Source organism: Cetorhinus maximus, chromosome 19, assembly GCF_964194155.1.
Source record: "Cetorhinus maximus chromosome 19, sCetMax3.hap1.1, whole genome shotgun sequence".
Lineage (NCBI taxonomy): Eukaryota > Metazoa > Chordata > Chondrichthyes > Lamniformes > Cetorhinidae > Cetorhinus > Cetorhinus maximus.
Genome location: NC_135897.1, coordinates 26,737,951 through 26,757,775, shown reverse-complemented (window position 1 = coordinate 26,757,775; position 19,825 = coordinate 26,737,951).

Sequence of the window (19,825 nt, the reverse complement as noted above, 5' to 3'; positions counted from 1 at the left end):
CAATCTTCTGTACTTAGCAGTGCCATGCAGGAGGTGGTGGCTGCTGTAGAAACTACACCCACCGAGGCCTCAGCTTGAAGAGGGACCCAGGCCACAGGTGACTGAGAGTGGATAGGGGTCACAGGGAGGGTGTTGCTGGCTGGGGAGAGGATGGTGGTCTGGCTTGGCTTTCAGCAGCCCACCCGCCCTCCTTCCTGAAGTCAGGTCCCTTGATCAGGCACTGAGTGCCTTTGAACAAGGGGCCCCTGCTGGGAGACCATAAGCAAATTTGACAGGGTTTGCTTTCCCGGCTTCCCACATGGCAAGTCCCCTGCCCGCTGCTGGTTGAATACCAGTGGCAGTGGGATTAGGCACTTAAGTGGGCATTCATTGTCTACTTAAGGGCCTCAATTAGTGCCCGGATGAGAAGGCTGTCTACAAAGTCTTAATCAGGTGGCAACAGGGTACCCACCCTCCACCCTCATGCTCGATCAAATGCACCCCATCCCCCGAGCTCCATACTTGCCTCCTGGGGAGCATTATTTTTCACCCAATCCATGGGCTTCATTTAAGACTGGCTGTTGATAAAAGCAGGTGTAGTGGTGCGCTGACATTTTGTAGTTTTGCTTTCCCACCCTGCTTGTGATGATGAGGTCTAATCCTGTAGCCTCTTCTGTGACCTACATAGAGAATCAACTTTTAACAAATACCTATTTAGCACAGTGCAATGGGTCATTACCATTTCCTCTGGTGTCCCCAAATTACCTATCTTATTTTTTATCTACATGTGGTCCTCGGTGACATCATGCAAAAACACGACGCCAGTTTCCACACGTACAGCTCTACCCCATTGTCAACTACCTCGACCCTTCCACTATCTCTAAATTGGCAAACTGCTTGTCTGACATGTAGTATTGGATGAGCAGACTGGACTCGTAATCTAGAGGTGCAGGCTAATGCTCTGGAGAGACCGATTCAAATCCTACCACTGCAGCTGGTGGTATTTAACTTCAATTAATAAATCTAGAATTTAAAGCTAGTCTCAGTAATGGTGACCATGACAAGTATCATCGTGTTGTAAAAACTCATCCGGTTCACTAATGTCTTTTAGGGAAGGAAATCTGCCATCCTTACCCAGTCTGGCCTACATGTGACACTAGACCCACAGCAATGTGGTTGACTCTTAACTGCCCTCTGAAATGGCATAGCAAGCCGCTCAGTTCAAGGGCAATTAGGGATGGGCAATAAACGCTGGCCTTGCCAGCAATGGCCCCATCCCATGAAAGAAGGAGGAAAAAAAAAAACAGCATAGAGGAAAACTGGAAATTTGGGTCTCCCCACTTGATGTGGAGATTTAACTCCACAGGATTTGCCTGTTATGTTTGACAGGTTTGGCTTCTAGTCAGGTGAGGAATACTCTAAAAATGGCCACAGGATCAGGTAAGTCTGATCCCTGATTCCAGTGTGGGGAGCTGGTGGGAGGAGGTGCCTCATCCAAAGTGGAGGGGTTCTGATCCCCAATCTGGGGTGGCGTCTGATCCCGAGGGGTTAGGAGGAGTGACTGGGGAGAGGGATGCCGGATCCTGAGGGGGGCAGGAGATTTGTTTGGGAAGAGAGCCTGATGATTTTTTTTCCACAGAATCACATTGCAGAAGAGGCCCTTCGACCCATCGAGTCTGCCCCAACACCTGAGAAACACCTGACCTACCTACCAAATCCCATTTACCAGCACTTGGCGCATAGCCTTGAATGTTATGACATGCCAAGTGCTCATCCAGGTACTTTTTAAAGGATGTGAGGCAACCCGCCTCCACCACCCTCCCAGGCAGCACTTTCCAGACTGTCACCACCCTCTGGGTAAAAAGGTTTTTCCTCACATCCCCCCCTAAACCTCCTGCCCCTCACCTTGAACTTATGTCCCCTTGTGACTGACCCTTTAACTAAGGGGAACAGCTGCTCCCTATCCACCCTGTCCACGCCCCTCATAATCTTGTACAGCTCGATCAGGTCGCCCCTCAGTCTTCTCTGCTCCAACAAAAACAAACCAAGTCTATTCAACCTCTCTTCATAACTTAAATGTTTCATCCCAGGCAACATCCTGGTGAATCTCCTCTGCACCCCCTCCAGTGGAATCACATCCTTCCTATAATATGGCGACCAGAACTGCACACAGTACTCCAGCTGTGGCCTCACCAAGGTTCTATACAACTCCAACATGACCTCCCTACTTTCGTAATCTATGCCTCGATTGATAAAGGCAAGTGTCCCATATGCCTTTTTCACCACCCCACTAACATGCCCCTCCACCTTCAGAGATGTATGGACACACACGCCAAGGGCCCTTTGTTCCTCAAAACTTCCTAGTGCAATGCCGTTCATTGGATACTTCCTTGTCAAATTACTCCTTCCAAAGTGTATCACCTCACACTTTTCAGGGTTAAATTCCATCTGCCACTTATCTGCCCATTTGACCATTCCGTCTATATCTTCTTGTAGCCCAAGACACTCAACCTCACTGTTAACCACCCAGCCAATCTTTGTGTCATCCGCAAACTTACTAATCCTACCCCCCATATAGTCATCTATGTCGTTTATATAAATGACAATTAATAAGGGACTGAGCACAGATCCCTGTGGTACACCACTGGATACTGGCTTCCAGTCACTAAAGCATCTTTCTGTCATCACCCTCTGCCTCCTACAACTAAGCCAATTTTGAATCCACCTTATCAAATTACCCCATTTGCCTTCTTTATAAGTCTCCCATGTGGGACCTTGTCAAAGGCTTTGCTGAAATCCATAGAAACTACATCAACTGCACTACCCTCATCTGCACACCCGGTCACCTCCTCAAAAAATTCAATCAAGTTTGTTAGGCGTGACCTCCTGATGGGGGGCTTTGAGGGGTGTGTGTGGTGGTGGTGGGGGGGGGGGGGGGTGCGGGGGGGCTGAAAGGTGGTCCCCTGTTCCTCCTGATCCACAAGGATCTCTCCCTGAGGCCGTCTTCACCTCATTGCAGTTGCTGAGTTTCCACAGTTAAACTGCAAAACAGGTTAAATCCAAAGCTTCCAGCCTCATTAACATATTCAAAATGCCAGCCCACACCCTGAGGGTGGATTGGCTTTCTGCCCCTTGTTTCACCTGAATGAAAGTTGGCAGTTGGCAGGTTGTAACAAGCTTCCTGACTGCCCAATAAACCACCTCCCATGCCTCTGACCCACACTCATTCCCACCGTGTTCAGCTTGCCCCATCTTGGCCCCCACTCCAAATTCCATTCCCTAATTACCAAATCCATCTATCTCCCTGACAACTCTCTGAGGCTGAACTGGACTGTTGGCAAACTTGGTGGCATATGAGATGAACTTTTGACCACTCATCCACAGCATCCCCAAGACCACCTCTTTCTACCTCGGTGATATTGCCTGACTCTGGCCCTGCCTCAGTTGTTCAAACCCTCACCCATCCATTTGTTTTCTCTAACTTGACTATCTCAATGCCTGGCTGGCCCCCTACTTTCTACCCTCTGTAAACTTGATGTTATACAAAAACTCTGCTGCCTATGTGTCCTAACTCACACCACATCTCTGTGCTTGCTGACACACTTTGGCTTCTGGTTAAGCAACAACCCGTTTTTAAACTATCGACTTTGCTTTCAAATCCCTCCATGGCCTCAACCATCCCTTTCTCTGTAATTTCTTTTGGTCCTGCAATCCTCTGAAATATCTGTGCTCCTCCAAATCTGGCCTCTCAAACATCTCTGAGTTTAATTGCTCCATGTCAGATGAGATGTTAAACCAAGAGCTCTTTGGTGGTCCTGATTTTAATTCTAGTTTGGGCAGATGGACAGTGGTGTGAGTTAGAAACCAGACCTGGCGTATGCTCATTGATTTAATTCTTCATTTAATTCCCACTGGCTGGACAGAAGCTACAGAAAACAATAAAGTCCAGAGGCTAACTGCTGGGACCAGGCAACTGGTGAGAATAATTCATTATGTAAATTGTGTGTTTTATCTACTGGACCTGTACAGAGGTTAATCATATTCATTTTAGGAGACTAAATATGTGAAATGATGTAACACCTTTCAATCTGACCTCAAATCCCTCATTTGCAAGCCTGGGAAGAGTGATATTGTACTGACTGAAGGTATAGCTTTTCCCGCTGTCTACCCAGGGATTACATGATGTTCTTGGAGGCTCCGACCAATGAGCCCTAAGTGCAGCAATCCAGGGGGTGGGGCTTTCTGATGAGAGTCTCAATTGAGCATATAGCATCTGAAAAGATCGCTGTAATAAAGTTTATCTGTTTCTTGTTGAAACCTGTCCAGGCCGTCATGTCATTAAAGGTGCCCAGCTAACAGGTCTGGAAATAGTTCACTCATCTAGATCTCCTCTCTTTGATGTGAAAGTCAATTGATGATTATTTCAGGCTATTTTGGCTAACAGTACTGATGGATGTAGATAAATGAATGCAATAGATAACGATACCATTTCTTGTCAAAGAATACCTTCCTGAAGAGGAAATGATCTGGGAGCAGAAAAGCAAGTGAAACCCAATCAAGTATCACTCATTTCTCCTTGGAAATGGTGATGACAATGACAACAATCTTCAACATTGTAAACATCAAAGAGAAGACCCGAATAAGGAGGCTGACCAAAAGCAATTGTTTTTGATCAAATGTCCGAAGATAGGAAGAGGGATATAGGAAAACCCTTAAAACCATAGAATCCATGAATCTTACTACTCAGAAGGAGGCCATTTGGCCTATTGTGCCTCCATGCCAGTTCTTTGGTAGAGCTGTATACATGTCCAATTTGTCCCACACCCCATCTTTTCCGCTTAAACACTGCAAATTAATCCTCTTCAAGTATATGTCCATTTGCCTTTTTAAAGTTCCCATGGAATCTGATTTCACTACTCTTTCATGTAATGTGTTCTAGATCTTAACAACCCACTGCGAGAAGACATTTCCCCTCATTTCCTCTCTCACTTTTTTGCCAATTATTTTAAATCTATGACCTCTGGTTATTATCCCATTTCCCAGGGGAAATAATTTCTCCCTACTTGATCTACTCCCCGCTCCTCTGCTTTGACATTGACTTCATCTTTTTCACCTATGAAGACAGAATATGTTATCGTTCAGCACCTCAGTACCCTTTCCAACCACCAGATTTCCTTTTTCATCCCTAACTGGCCCACAGTTCGTCTAATTATTGTTTCTATTTTTGCATGTTTATAAAAGATTTTTAGACTCTAGCTTTTGATGCCCTGTCTTTCCTCCTTTTGGGAAAATGCTTGGCTTGTAGGAGAACTGTCTGCTCTTTGAAGACCTACAATTACTCATTCCTGTTTTCCTGCCCAATCATTTTTTCCAGTCAATCTGTGCTTATCCCTTTGCGAATCACAGAAATTATGTTCTGTTCTCCCCTCTTCTTCATCTGTGTCCTAGAGCTTGGTTCTACAGGCAACTTTATGACAGGGAATGTGACAAAGTCAACTCCAAAACCTCAAGAGTTGTTTAAATGATGACTGACAGTGCCTTAGAAACAGCAGAAGCATCATACAAAATGGGACTCATTTGATCACTGAAATTAACACAAAGAATAACAGACAACATTGCTTAAATACGTATATTAACAAAAAGCTGGTGATTTGCTGGTTCCAGAAACCCAAACTATACAATGAGATTAGTCATCATTATGTGCACTGTAAAAAACACACATTTAAGCTGAGTAATGGCAAAACGGAAACATTGTCTGTTCATTGCAAAATGTGTAAAGAAATTTCCTCTATATTAAAATGACAGGTAAAGAAAAATGAACACCTACGCCAAGTTCACAATCGTGTTACTGGTTTGTGTAAAGAGGGGTAGGAGAGGAATGAACAGGTGGTGCGGGGGAGGGTGGGGGTGCTGGGAGAAGAGGGAATCAGAGGGGGTCTCTCACTGTCAGATGGAATGGTGCGGGAGAGTGGGAAGGACCATGGTGGGATAGAGCTAGGAGGTGCGGAGGGTGGCATATGCAGGCCTAAAGGATTAAACGGAGGTGCAAGGTTCTGGAGGGGTTCACAAGGAGGTGTCAGTGGAGTCAATGCTGGATGCCTGGGCTGCAAACTAAGGCTAACTGTTGTAGGAGGATATGGTGAGCATTAAAGTGAGCAGAGGGAGCCAGTAGGGTGGGAGGATGATGGTATGAAGGTGTTGTGTGAAGGGGTGCTGAGGGTTGTTAGTGGGGATGCAGAGATGGACACAGATTCCAAGGGGTGGGCAAGATGGGGGCGGGCAAGTCAATGTTAACAGGGATGGGATCCTCAGGGACCAAGGGGATGTTGATGTTAATCTGCAAATTTCCAAAGTTGATGGGGGAAGGGTTGAAAGGTGATGGTAGGAAGGTTGAAATTTATACAGGTGAGGGGGGGCGGGGGGGGCGTCAATAGTTATGGGGGATATGGTGTGCAAGGGTGTGTGGGAGGGGAAAAGGTGTTCAATCTAAGGTGGAACGTCACTACCACCACGGCTGGGCTGGTCGCATCGTTGCAGAGCCTCATGGTGGAGATCTCGAGATGCTGCATAGGAGTTGAGTCCTTGTGGGTGGATGGAGATACAGGTTACCTCAACTGGACAACTGAAGGGAAACCCCAGCCTGTAGTCTTCACAATGTTAGGGCACTGGGGCAGTTGAGATAGCTGGGGAGCTTTTCACACTGGTCACAGTTTTCTACCAGGTGTGCTGGGTCCTGAGGTTATTCATTGGACAACTCCCACCACCCACTCTCCAGCATCCGCCCCCCCACCTGCTAGTGTTAAAAAATGCAGGATATTTCTTAATTATACTGATAGAGTTCAGAAACAATGATCTAACTGAATAGCGAAACAGACTCAAGGGATTGATTGCCCTACTTCTATTGCTATGACAGTGAGACTATCACCTTCTGGTCATTTCCCTGCAGCATCTGTGCATGTCAAGAGCTAAAGAATATACCTAGAGTGGGATTTTCCCAATCGGGTCTAAGTCTTCCACCTGCATCTGGAGAAAAGATGAAAGATTTTAGAAATATTAATAGCATTGCCAGATTTTTGTTCAAGGCAACGAGAGAAGGGATTTATGGCCATACCTTTTGAATATACATTGTCAGTGAGGAGACTGTTCATTCATCTTGATGGATGGAAAGTCAAGGGCAACATTCCTGTGATTATTAATAGTTTTGGAAATGAGAATTGTTCGATCTGCCTTGGTCACTGTTTTTATGTCCAGGTTGAAAATTTACCTGTTGTTTCTTAATGGAGTGGATTTGATTGACTGAATGGCCTTTAGTTGCTGTAGGCTTTCCTATATGTTCTTAAGTAAGTATTTCATCTTAAGTATCTGCTACTAACAATAAAATGTTGGTGGACAGAATTTAATCTTAGCAAGGGGGTCTCACACACCGGTTGGAGAACTGGTGGGAGTCCCACGTTGCCTCTTTTCGAGACGGCCCACTGCATCTTGTGCCACTCAGGCCCTTAAGAGGCTAACAGTGAGCCTTTCCCAGAATCAAAGATCCCAGTGATGGAAGCCCTGCTTGCTGAGAACTGTTGACCATTCAGAGGTCAATCTTCTGTACTTAGCAGTGCCATGCAGGAGGCGGTGGCTGCTGTAGGTACTACACCCACCGAGGCCTCAGCTTGAAGAGGGACCCAGGCCACAGGTGACTGAGAGTGGATAGGGGTCACAGGGAGGGTGTCACTGGCTGGGAAGAGGATGGTGGTCTGGCTTGGCTTTCAGCAGCCCACCCGCCCTCCTTCCTGAAGTTAGGTCCCTTGATCAGGCACTGAGTGCCTTTGAACAAGGGGCCCCTGCTGGGAGACCATACGCAAATTTGACAGGGTTTGCTTTCCCGGCTTCCCACATGGCGAGTCCCCTGCCCGCTCTTGGTTGAATACCAGTGGCTATGGGATGAGGCACTTAAGTGGGCATTCATTGTCTACTTAAGGGTCTCAATTAGTGCCTGGATGAGAAGGCTGTCTACAAAGTCTTAATCAGGTGGCAACAGGGTACCCACCCTCCACCCTCATGCTCGATCAAATGCACCCCATCCCCCCAGCTCCATACTTGCCTCCTGGGGAGCATTATTTTTCACCCAATCCATGGGCTTCATTTAAGACTGGCTGTTGATAAAAGCAGGTGTAGTGGTGCGCTGACATTTTGTAGTTTTGCTTTCCCACCCTGCTTGTGATGATGAGGTCTAATCCTGTAGCCTCTTCTGTGACCTACATAGAGAATCAACTTTTAACAAATACCTATTTAGCACAGTGCAATGGGTCATTACCATTTCCTCTGGTGTCCCCAAATTACCTATCTTATTTTTTATCTACATGTGGTCCTCGGTGACATCATGCAAAAACACGACGCCAATTTCCACACGTACAGCTCTACCCAATTGTCAACTACCTCGACCCTTCCACTATCTCTAAATTGGCAAACTGCTTGTCTGACATGTAGTATTGGATGAGCAGACTGGACTCGTAATCTAGAGGTGCAGGCTAATGCTCTGGAGAGACCGATTCAAATCCTACCACTGCAGCTGGTGGTATTTAACTTCAATTAATAAATCTGGAATATAAAGCTAGTCTCAGTAATGGTGACCATGACAAGTATCATCGTGTTGTAAAAACTCATCCGGTTCACTAATGTCTTTTAGGGAAGGAAATCTGCCATCCTTACCCAGTCTGGCCTACATGTGACTCTAGACCCACAGCAATGTGGTTGACTCTTAACTGCCCTCTGAAATGGCATAGCAAGCCGCTCAGTTCAAGGGCAATTAGGGATGGGCAATAAACGCTGGCCTTGCCAGCAATGCCCCCATCCCATGAAAGAAGGAGGAAAAAAAAAGCAGCATAGAGGAAAACTGGAAATTTGGGTCTCCCCACTTGATGTGGAGATTTAACTCCACAGGATTTGCCTGTTGTGTTTGACAGGTTTGGCTTCTAGTCAGGTGAGGAATACTCTAAAAAAGGCCACAGGATCAGGTAAGTCTGATCCCTGATTCCAGTGTGGGGAGCTGGGGGGAGGAGGTGCCCCATCCAAAGTAGAGGGGTTTTGATCCCCAATCTGGGGTGGCGTCTGATCCCGAGGGGTTAGGAGGAGTGACTGGGGAAAGGGATGCCGGGTCCTGAGGGGGGCAGGAGGTTTGTTTGGGAAGAGAGCCTGATGATTTTTTTTTCAGAGAATCACATTACAGAAGAGGCCCTTCGGCCCATCGCGTCTGCACCAACACCTGAGAAACACCTGACCTACCTACCTAATCCCATTTACCAGCACATGGCCCATGGCCTTGAATGTTATGACATGCCAATGCTCATCCAGGTACTTTTTAAAGGATGTGAGGCAACCCGCCTCCACCACCCTCCCAGGCAGTGCATTCCAGATCGTCACTACCCTCTGGGTAAAAAAGTTTTTCCTCACATCCCCCCTAAACTTCCTGCCCCTTACCTTGAACTTATGCACCCTTGTGACTGACCCTTCAACTAAGGGGAACAGCTGCTCCCTATCCACCCTATCCATGCCCCTCATAATCTTGTACACCTCGATCAGGTCGCCCCTCAGTCTTCTCTGCTCCAACAAAAACAAACCAAGTCTATTCAACCTCTCTTCATAACTTAAATGTTTCATCCCAGGCCACATCCTGGTGAATCTCCTCTGCACCCCCTCCAGTGCAATCACATCCTTCCTATAATGTGGTGACCAGAACTGCACACAGAGAACCACTCCAGCTGTGGCCTCACCAAGGTTCTATACAACTCCAACATGACCTCCCTACTTTTGTAATCTATGCCTCGATTGATAAAGGCAAGTGTCCCATATGCCTTTTTCACCACCCCACTAACATGCCCCTCCGCCTTCAGAGATGTATGGACACACACGCCAAGGTCCCTTTGTTCCTCAAAACTTCCTTGTGCCATGTCTTTCATTGAATACTTGTTTGTCAAATTACTCCTTCCAAAGTGTATCACCTCACACTTTTCAGGGTTAAATTCCATCTGCCACCTATCTGCCCATTTGACCATTCCGTTTATATCTTCCTGTAGCCCAAGACACTCAACCTCACTGTTAACCACCCAGTCAATCTTTGTGTCATCCGCAAACTTACTAATCCTACCCCCCACATAGTCATCTATGTCGTTTATATAAATGACAATCAATAGGGGACTGAGCACAGATCCCTGTGGTACACCATTAGATACTGGCTTCCAGTCACTAAAGCATCTTTCTGTCATCACCCTCTGCCTCCTACAACTAAGCCAATTTTGAATCCACCTTATCAAATTACCCCATTTGCCTTCTTTATAAGTCTCCCATGTGGGACCTTGTCAAAGGCTTTGCTGAAATCCATAGAAACTACATCAACTGCACTACCCTCATCTGCACACCCGGTCACCTCCTCAAAAAATTCAATCAAGTTTGTTAGGCGTGACCTCCTGATGGGGGGCTTTGAGGGGTGTGTGTGGTGGTGGTGGGGGGGGGGGGGGGGGGGTGCGGGGGGGCTGAAAGGTGGTCCCCTGTTCCTCCTGATCCACAAGGATCTCTCCCTGAGGCCGTCTTCACCTCATTGCAGTTGCTGAGTTTCCACAGTTAAACCTGCAAAACAGGTTAAATCCAAAGCCTCCAGCCTCATTAACACATTCAAAATGCCAGCCCACACCCTGAGGGTGGATTGGCTTTCTGCCCATTGTTTCACCTGAATGAAAGTTGGCAGTTGGCAGGTTGTAACAAGCTTCCTGACTGCCCAATAAACCACCTCCCATGCCTCTGACCCACACTCATTCCCACCGTGTTCAGCTTGCCCCATCTTGGCCCCCACTCCAAATTCCATTCCCTAATTACCAAATCCATCTATCTCCCTGACAACTCTCTGAGGCTGAACTGGACTGTTTACAAACTTGGTGGCATATGAGATGAACTTTTGACCACTCATCCACAGCATCCCCAAGACCACCTCTTTCTACCACTGTACTATTGCCTGACTCTGGCCCTGTCTCAGTTGTTCAAACCCTCACCCATCCATTTGTTTTCTCTAACTTGACTATCTCAATGCCTGGCTGGCCCCCTACTTTCTACCCTCTGTAAACTTGATGTTATACAAAAACTCTGCTGCCTATGTGTCCTAACTCACACCACATCTCTGTGCTTGCTGACACACTTTGGCTTCTGGTTAAGCAACAACCCGTTTTTAAACTATCGACTTTGCTTTCAAATCCCTCCATGGCCTCAACCATCCCTTTCTCTGTAATTTCTTTTGGTCCTGCAATCCTCTGAAATATCTGTGCTCCTCCAAATCTGGCCTCTCAAACATCTCTGAGTTTAATTGCTCCATGTCAGATGAGATGTTAAACCAAGAGCTCTTTGGTGGTCCTGATTTTAATTCTAGTTTGGGCAGATGGACAGTGGTGTGAGTTAGAAACCAGACCTGGCGTATGCTCATTGATTTAATTCTTCATTTAATTCCCACTGGCTGGACAGAAGCTACAGAAAACAATAAAGTCCAGAGGCTAACTGCTGGGACCAGGCAACTGGTGAGAATAATTCATTATGTAAATTGTGTGTTTTATCTACTGGACCTGTACAGAGGTTAATCATATTCATCTTAGGAGACTAAAAGTGTGAAATGATGTAACACCTTTCAATCAGACCTCAAATCCCTCATTTGCAAACCTGGGAAGAGTGATATTGTACTGACTGAAGGTATAGCTTTTCCCGCCGTCTATCAGGGATTATGTGATGTTCTTGGAGGCTCCGACCAATGAGCCCTAAGTGCAGCAATCCAGGGGGTGGGGCTTTCTGATGAGAGTCTCAATTGAGCGTATAGCATCTGAAAAGATCGCTGTAATAAAGTTTATCTGTTTCTTGTTGAAACCTGTCCGGGCCGTCATGTCATTAAAGGTGCTCAGCTAACAGGTCTGGAAATAGTTCACTCATCTAGATCTCCTCTCTTTGATGTGAAAGTCAGTTGATGATTATTTCAGGCTATTTTGGCTAACAGCACAGATGGATGTAGATAAATAAATGCAATAGATAATGATACCATTTCTTGCCAAAGAATACCTTCCTGAAGAGGGAATGTTCTGGGAGCAGAAAAGCAAGTGAAACCCAATCAAGTATCACTCATTTCTCCTTGGAAATGGTGATGACAATGACAACAATCTTCAACATTGTAAACATCAAAGAGAAGACCTGAATAAGGAGGCTGACCAAAAGCATGATGAAAGCAATTGTTTTTGATCAAATGTCCGAAGATAGGAAGAGGGATATAGGAAAACAGTTAAAACCATAGAATCCATGAATCTTACTACTCAGAAGGAGGCCATTTGGCCTATTGTGCCTCCATGCCAGTTCTTTGGAAGAGCTGTATACATGTCCAATTTGTCCCACACCCCATCTTTTCCCCTTCAATGCTGCAAATTAATCCTCTTCAAGTATATATCTAATTGCCTTTTTAAAGTTCCCATGGAATCTGATTTCACTACTCTTTCATGTAATGTGTTCTAGATCTTAACAACCCACTGCGAGAAGACATTTCCCCTCATTTCCTTTCTCACTTTTTTGCCAATTATTTTAAATCTATGACCTCTGGTTACTATCCCATTTCCCAGGGGAAATAATTTCTCCCTACTTGATCTACTCCCCGCTCCTCTGCTTTGACATTGACTTCATCTTTTTCACTTATGAAGACAGAATATGTTATCGTTCAGCACCTCAGTACCCTTTCCAACCACCAGATTTCCTTTTTCATCCCTAACTGGCCCACAGTTCGTCTAATTATTGTTTCTATTTCTGCATGTTTATAAAAGATTTTTAGACTCTAGCTTTTGATGCCCTGTCTTTCCTCCTTTTGGGAAAATGCTTGACTTGTAGGAGAACTGTCTGCTCTTTGAAGACCTACAATTGCTCATTCCTGTTTTCCTGCCCAATATTTTTTTCCAGTCAATCTGTGCTTATCCCTTTGTGAATCACAGAAATTGGCCCGTGTTCTCCCCTCTTCTTCATCTGTGTCCTAGAGCTTGGGTTCTACAGGCAACTTTGTGGCAGGGAATGTGGCAAAGTCAACTCCAAAACCTCAAGAGTTGTTTAAATGATGACTGATAGTGCCTTAGAAACAGCAGAAATATCATACAAAATGGGACTCATTTGATCACTGAAATTAAAACAAAGAATAACAGACAACATTGCTTAAATACGTATATTAACGAAAAGCTGGTGATTTGCTGGTCCCAGAAACCCAAACTATACAATGAGATTAGTCATCATTATGTGCACTGTAAAAACACATTTAAGCTGAGTAATGGCAAAACAGAAACATTGTCTATTCATTGCAAAATGTGTAAAGAAATTTCCTCTATATTAAAATGACAGGTAAAGAAAAATGAACACCTACGCCAAGTTCACAATCGCGTTACTGGTTTGTGTATTAAGCTTCCAGTCATCTAGTTAAAGTTGTAAAATATAAAAATATTTCAGACATGTCCAGCAAACACTGTACTGAAGTCAGAAGCGATGACAATCAATCACTGGAGATATCTAAGATGATCACCAACCACAAAGAACTGAAAAAAGCAGCTTCTACCATCGTGTGAGGTCAGAAATGCGGTTGAATGGCTTCCCTTGTTCTTTTCCTTTTGTAGCACAAAAAACAAATTACCTGTGGCAGACGCATTGACAGCACCTTCCAAACCCATGACCACTAACATCTAGAAGGACAAGGGCAGCAGATAGATGGGAACACCACCACCTGTAAGTTCCCTTCCAAGTCACACTCCATCCTGACTTGGAAATTCCTTCACTGTCACTGGGTCAAAATCCTGGAATTTCCTTCTAAACAGCACTGTGGGTGTACCTACACCACACGGACTGCAGCGGTTGTAGAAGGCAGCTTGCCACCGCCTTCTCAAGGGCAATCAGGGATGGGCAATAAATGCTGGCCCAGCCAGCAAAGCCCACATCCCATGAATGAATAAAAAAAAACATAATTAGTTAGCTATGGATTTTCCTTTGTTTATTACCAAGAGTTTCTTAAACATTGGACCAATGATAGAGGGCTTGGATGAAATCATCATAAACTGATGATTCATATAATTATATTATCGTAAAACGAGTGAAGCTCAAATAGCTTAGAATCTGAAACATGAGACTATGATAGTGACTTGAATTCACTTTATTGCATTTATTATTGCCTATAAGATTCCAATGCACCTATTTATTTATAATGATCCATTGCATTTGTTTAGCATGTATATAGTTTCAATTTTATGTAATGGTTTTACTCTGTTTTTTCAGATTCTGTGAAATAGGGTGGATTTACTGATGTGGAAATTCCTAGGGCAGGAGTAGTGCAAATATGTATTCAGCCCGACTGCTTTCCACCACACCTCAGCATTCGGAAATATTACATAATCATTGCAAACTCTTGCCTGTGTAGTAAGCTACAATTGGGAGTTTACAAACAGAGAAGTGGGATTTCCTGTGCTGTTTAAAGGTGAGATGGATTGTGACCATTTACAAAGAGGCCATTGGGAGTCAACTATACTCTTTCAGCCAATCGAGTCTCTGCACAACTGATAGAGTATGGCACACGCAGAAGTCCCCACTGTATAGAGCCCTTGATTGCTCTTCCATCAAAACACTCAGCTAATCTTACTAATTTCCAATTGATTGTCACACATAGCCACAGTACAGCAGGGCCCACATATCAGCAGCAAGCTTCAACTGGAGCTTTTGTCACATTTCTGTCTTAAATAGGTTCCTCTACTCTATGTGATGACCACTGATCATTGGTAGCCAAATTTGGTAAGTTTATGAAACCAGGGAGAATGGACCTGGTGCTAGCCAGGAGCAACACTGAATCGAACTGTGTAATTGTAAAAGAACATTACCGATGGAATTACTGACAGAACCCAAAAGTTGTGTCCTTGTTGCTGGTTTTGATCATTATCATTAAATTGTGACAGTAAAACTGGGCAAGATGAAAGTGGCCAAGAGATTCCAGAGCAGCACTTTACTCACATATGCTGAGATACAGGCTGGGCACTTCCAACACTATCTCTCCACTTGCAGGACAAGGTGGCTTATAAACTAAAGCAAGCAAAAATAACTCAAGAGGACACAGAAATTTCAGTCCACAGTTTCAAGAATCCACCTTTGAAATATTAGGAAAAGAGAACATAGAAAGTGCAGGCAAAGATAAAGCCAGAGGCCTTCCATCTGATGTCTTGTTTTATTCTCAAGTACATCTAACTTGGGTTACAGGCAGAGAGTTTGAAAAGAGAGGTGAATCACTGGGCATGAGTGGGGAGGAGGGAGATTTGGTGACAATAGAAAGGCAGAACCTGCTGGCTAGGGAGCTTATTCATATTGTTCCTCAGTTACAAAACCTCAAGATTCTTCCCTTATGGGAATTCCTTATAGAGAACTGGAGCACAATCATCTACTGGAATTGTTTGAGTTTGTTCAAAGTATCTCGCAAGGTCTAGGTAACAGTATGGAGAAATAGACTACTTGCAGGATGTCTTCAATCACAAAAGGCTAGTATGCAGGAACAGCAAGCAATTAGGAAAGCTAATAGAATGTTATCGTTTATTGTGAAGGGAATTGACTACAAAAGTAGGGAGGCTATACTTCAGTTATACAGGGCACTGGTGAGACCACATCTGGAGTATTGTGAACAGTATTGGTTTCCTTATTTAAGGAAAGATGTAAATGCATTAGAAGCAGTTCAGAGAAGGTTTAGTAGACTAATACTGAGAGTGGGCGGGTTGTCTTATGTGGAAAGGTTGGGCAGGTTAGGTTTGTATCCACTGGAGTTTAGAAGAGTAAGAGGCAACTTGATTGAAACCTTTAAGATCCTGAGTGGTCTTGACAGGGTGGGTGTGGAGAAAATGTTTCCACTGATGGGAGAATCTAGAACTCAGGCTCACAGTTTAAAAATAAGGGGTCACTCATTTAAGACAGATGAGAAGAATTTTTTTCTATGAGGGCTGTGAGTCATTGGGACTATCTTCTTCAAAACGCAGTGGAAGCAGAGTCTTTGAATATTTTTGAGGCAGAGCTAGATAGATTCATGATAGCAAGGTGGTGAAAGGTTATTGGGGTAGGCAGGAATGTGGGGTTGAAATTACAATCAGATCAGCCATGATCTTATTGAATGGTGGAGCAGGCTCGAGGGGTTGAGTGGCCTACTCCTGCTCTTATTTCATATGTTCGTTTGTTCATATATCCTGCAGGAAGACATCTTAGATTGAATTTTACCAGTCCTCTGGAGATGGGCGGAGCAGCAAGAGGTCTTGTAAAATGGTGGCGGAGCCCGGCCTCTTTTGGGGTATTCTCAATGACGGGAACATCAGTGACCTGGCTGTCCAGCGAATGGGAGTGGGCAGCCAACTAAACCAACTACTTGGCTAATTAACAGCCACGTCCTCCCCCACTGGTATTTTAATAGCATTGGGATGAGCTCCCGCCTCTTGGGGAGACTGTCAGGTAAACCGTTGCTTGCATTAGAGTAAATAGCTGGATTGCAATGAGGTTGCCATAACTATCTCCGTCTGACCTGCTAGTATGTTGAAGCTGCACAGGAGTGTCTACTATAGATTGTTAGGCCAAGATCTCTTCAAGAGGCTTCTGGGATTGGCAGGGGGGGGCTTCCGTTCTGCATGCTTGATTGCCCATGAAGGGGTCCCCCGGCAGCAATGTCTGTGCCCCCACCCGATTGTCAGTGCTTGCCTGACTGGCCCCAGCACAGTAAAAAAAAACAACTTACCTGACCTTCAAGGGTGCCTCAACATGGAGGTGCCCTCTCCTTCATCCTGCAGCCTCAGCAGAACCCACCTCTATTGGTGGTGCTGCTGAGCTGCCAGCTATCTGATTGGACAGGCAGTTCATAGTAGCAGGCCACTGTTCTCAATGTGGTCCTGGCTGCAGCCTCTCAATCGGCTTGAGCTGGTAAAATACTGCTCAGGGTCCCACTGTCCGCCTATGCGAATTCGAAGCTTGCTTTCAGTCCTGGCAGTAGTACTTCCTGGCTTTTGATAAAATTCCAGCCCTTGACACAGCAGTCTGCCTTGGACAGCGGTAACCCCAACAGCATCCCCTAGTAACAGAGGTCCTAAGCACAGTCACACTTTCATGAATGCTGAGTCTGCTGTGTGAGAGATCTTGGCCTAACAGTCTATAGCAGACGCTCCTGTGCAGCTTCGACATACTAGCAGGTCAGATAGAGATTGTTATGGCAACCTCATTGCGACTCAGCTACTTACTCTAATGCAAATTAATGCCCAAACTGCTATGCCCTCCACAAGCATGCTCACAGAGGAACACATGGAGCTGCTCTCTCAAGACAACACCATATTTGGTAAATGCAGCCCTCTAGCCAAGTGTCAGCTATGTGCCAAAAGCAGGCAACACATGCTAGCCATCATGTCTGCTCATATAGTAGGAGCAGTTGCAGTGACTTCTCAGCGGGAGCTGGATTCAGGTGCTCTTGTTGTCAAGTATAAGACAATGCATTTCGAACAGCCTCTGATGAGACCCAGTTACCAGCCGCAAAACACGCTCCTTGGAATGGGGAAGCAGTAGAGTGGGTTTGAAAAGTGGACACCATACAGGAAAAGCACCAGAAAATGAACACCACTCTCACAGACAAAATGCACAAATAAGGAAGCACATTTGTTGCACTTTATTTCACCTTTGTCTGAAAAGCTTACTTCTGTTGCAGAATGAGGTAGCAGTAGAGTGAACAATGTTCCTTATTTGAGGTGATGCGGAAGGCATGTTGATGGTGTTTTCACAGGAGGGTATTTGTTTGTGTTCACAGTTTAGCCTAATCCTACATCAGCATTGCCAAGCCTCATGGTTTTCAAAGAGTTCTAACACAGTGGGCAGACTTTTGCCCTTGATGGGCGGGTGGGCCCCACTGGCTCGGCGGCGGGCGGGTAGCCAATCGCCACCGCCGAAACAGGCACCATCGCCATTTTAAGTGGGTGGGCCAATTAAGGCCCACCTAGCAGGCCGCCCGACGGGAAGCACTATGCGCTTCATGTGCGGGGAGAGGGGGGGATTCCCCAACTGTCAGAGTGTGCTCTTTTGCGCATGTGCATGAAAGAGCGCACATCTCCCTGAGGCTAAGTGCAGCCTCAGGGAGATTGGTGAAAGGTTTGTAAACTTCAAAAATTAGAGAAAATAAAAAAGTTATTAACATGTACCCCTCATGTGACAATGTCACACAAGATGGGACACGTTAATAAATATGACTAAAACTTTATTAAACTTTTTAAAAACAGACATGAAACCTCATCCCGCCGGTGGATGAGGTTTCATGTTTTTTCAGAAACCCGCCGGGGCTCCTGGCCTGCCCACCAACCTTAAAGTTGGACGGGCAGGGTCTATAATTGGTTTAACTACCCTGTCAATGGCCTCAATTGGCCATTGACAGGTTGGCGGGCGGACAGCTGGTTTTGCTGTCCGCCCGCCTTCCTGAATATTTAAATGGGGCGGGATGATGTAGGGGATTCCTCCTGACGTCATCCCGTGTCATTTTTGCATTGGTGAGCGGGCCCCGCCCCCTGCTCGCTGATGGAAAAATTCTGCCCGGTGTCTAGATGAGATTCTGAAGGCAGAGATTGTTAGTATGAGTGAAGAGGGCATGATGAATTGAGCACTGTGTGAGGCTAGTGATTCAGTTGTAAGGACGTTGCATTTAAGGATGAATTGATTAACCACTTGTGTAAGGTCATTAAACTTCTTGCGCTGCATCTAGGTCTGCAGTTACAATGCATTAACAGTGCCCATTGCCAGCGCAAAGTTTGTGTGGAGAATCTCCTGGTCCCAATGGGTAAAGAACCTCTCTGCTCTTGTCCACCACATGCATCCAGGCCTCCAGTGTTGAGCAGAGAATCTTGGAGCATATTTTCTGCCCTGTAGTGCCAGAGTCACTCTTCTTGAACGTCAGATACTCTCCCCCAGTCACTTGCACTTCTGCTGCAGCCAGAGTGCACATCCCCTTTAAGGGATGCAGGCTAACAGTACTAGTCTTGCACAAACTTGGGGCCCCCTGCTGAAGTATGCAGCCACTCAACAGCAAAATCAACACTGGGTTGCACATACTATCATTTAAGTTGGCAGCAAGAAAATTTTGTACTCTCCACCTCAGACGGAATGGACGCTGGTTAATCCGGATCACTATACTCATGCTTGTTTTCATGGGCTATCAAATTTTACCTCTCGTTTGTGGAGTAAATCGACTCTGTTTGCTGTAGTTTATGACTAAATTAAAACCACAAGTCCTGGACGCAGCTCACACTATGTACTATGGTGTCTTTGGTCACTTTGATCTTTTAAATGCTTTGATTAAAGGTGAGAGTGATGTCAACCCTCATCTTTCCTCGTCGTCCTCTGTCTCCACATGGTGGAGGACCAAATGCAGCATTGTTCATTGCAGAAATAGTCCTTAAAGGTTACACCCAGCCCGCTCAGACTGGAAATTCCAAAAGGTGGCTGGCCACAACTTCTTGTTGCCTGCCTGTACAATGGTTAGGTATTTGTTCTTGCAGGCCCAGCAAAGAGAAGGCCCAGAGGCCTATCAGTTGTATTTGGAAAACAGTCAAAAACAAGTGGCCATTACTGCTGCAGCAGACAGTTGCCATCCCTCTCTTCCTGGGCAGAATTTTGCCGCTGATGAGCAGGGGGCGGAGCCCGCTCGCCGACGTGTAAAATTACGCGGGAGGACATCGGGGGGAACCCCCGATGTCATCCCACCCCATTTAAATTTTCAGGAAGGCGGGCCCACAGTGAAATCAGCTGCTGGCCCGCCGACCTGTCAATAGCC